The sequence below is a fragment of the Sinocyclocheilus grahami genome, unplaced genomic scaffold, assembly GCF_001515645.1.
Source record: "Sinocyclocheilus grahami isolate Dianchi unplaced genomic scaffold, SAMN03320097.WGS_v1.1 scaffold661.1, whole genome shotgun sequence".
NCBI lineage: Eukaryota > Metazoa > Chordata > Actinopteri > Cypriniformes > Cyprinidae > Sinocyclocheilus > Sinocyclocheilus grahami.
This window is the reverse complement of record NW_015505840.1, coordinates 585,781-586,591: the sequence shown is the minus strand read 5'-3', so window position 1 is coordinate 586,591 and position 811 is coordinate 585,781.

Below are 811 nucleotides of genomic sequence, written 5' to 3'. Positions count from 1 at the left end.
GTGAAGCACCTTTATTTTTAAGAGTGTATTGCTAAGTTTTCAAAGTGTAAATATAATACTTGGTCCTGAAGTACCAGTACTTTTGACAACAAAACTAAGGATACAAAACTTTACAAACTGTACCGGCGGGCAGTGTTTCCACCACTGGAAAGTATTGGCTGATCCACTGAACAGTCTCTCTTCACAGGCACATGGCTGGGCTTTGGTAGATTCTCCTTCATGCTGTGTTTTCTTTTTCTACGAACATCAGATTAAGAGAAAGATTTAGGACATTTTAGTGAACAGTACATAAATCTGATACCATGTGTTTGCAGAAATATTGTACCTTCTGCCAGATGATGTGTTTCTGTCATTAAAAAACAGAGGTGGATTCATAGACTGATCGCTCTTCATTGACACACAGCTGGGCTCTGCTGATTCTGTTCTCATAGGCTTGAATGAACTGAAACAGTGTAGAGATATAGCTTTATAAATAATTTTTTAGAATATTCAAGCGTAATGTCCTAAAGTCAGGGAGAACAGAACGATTACATATAAAGAAGAGGTACAAAGCTGTATCCTGTACTAAGTGCTTTTGTGTGAACTGTACCTTGAACATGAAAACATTAGATGAAAATATAAATGCCAGTACATAATTCACTTGATCAATTTCCTGTCTCGTTCCACAATGTAAACAAAATGCTGATACCATGTGTTTGCATAAATATTGGACTTGCAGCCAGATAATGTGTTTCCATCATTAAAACGCAGTGGTGGATCCATAGACTGATCACTCTTCATAGACACACAGCTGGGCTCTGCTGATCCTGTT